Source organism: Mandrillus leucophaeus, unplaced genomic scaffold, assembly GCF_000951045.1.
Source record: "Mandrillus leucophaeus isolate KB7577 unplaced genomic scaffold, Mleu.le_1.0 Scaffold1726, whole genome shotgun sequence".
NCBI lineage: Eukaryota > Metazoa > Chordata > Mammalia > Primates > Cercopithecidae > Mandrillus > Mandrillus leucophaeus.
In genome coordinates, this window is record NW_012101728.1 from 7,673 (window position 1) to 8,010 (window position 338).

Here is a 338-nt window from a genome sequence, read left to right on the forward strand (position 1 = left end):
TGCAGCTGGAGACCAGGAGGGGAGCTGATGTTCCAGTTTGATGTTCCCCCCCAGGTCTCCAGGTGCAGGGCCCTCATACTGGAACATCAGTTCCCTGCCCAGGCTCCAGCTACACGGCCCTGAAACTAAAACATCATTTCTCCCCCGGTCTCCAGCTGCACTGCCCTCAAACTGGAACATGAGCTCCTCTCCAGTTGCAGGACACTAATACTAGAAAAATGCCAGCTCCTCTCTGGGTCTGCGGCTGCATGAACCTCAAACTAGATCACCTCTCCCCCTGGATCTCCAGCTCCACGACCCTCACAGAGGAATAGCCACACTGGCTCCTTCACTGTCTT

General features: G+C 55.6%; 1 protein-coding gene across 1 annotated transcript in view; it reads left to right on the forward strand.

Annotated features, from left to right (window-relative positions):
• LOC105537467 (flocculation protein FLO11-like) overlaps positions 1 to 338 on the forward strand; it is a 27,508-nt gene that overhangs the window by 5,218 nt on the left and 21,952 nt on the right. The window lies entirely within an intron of this gene.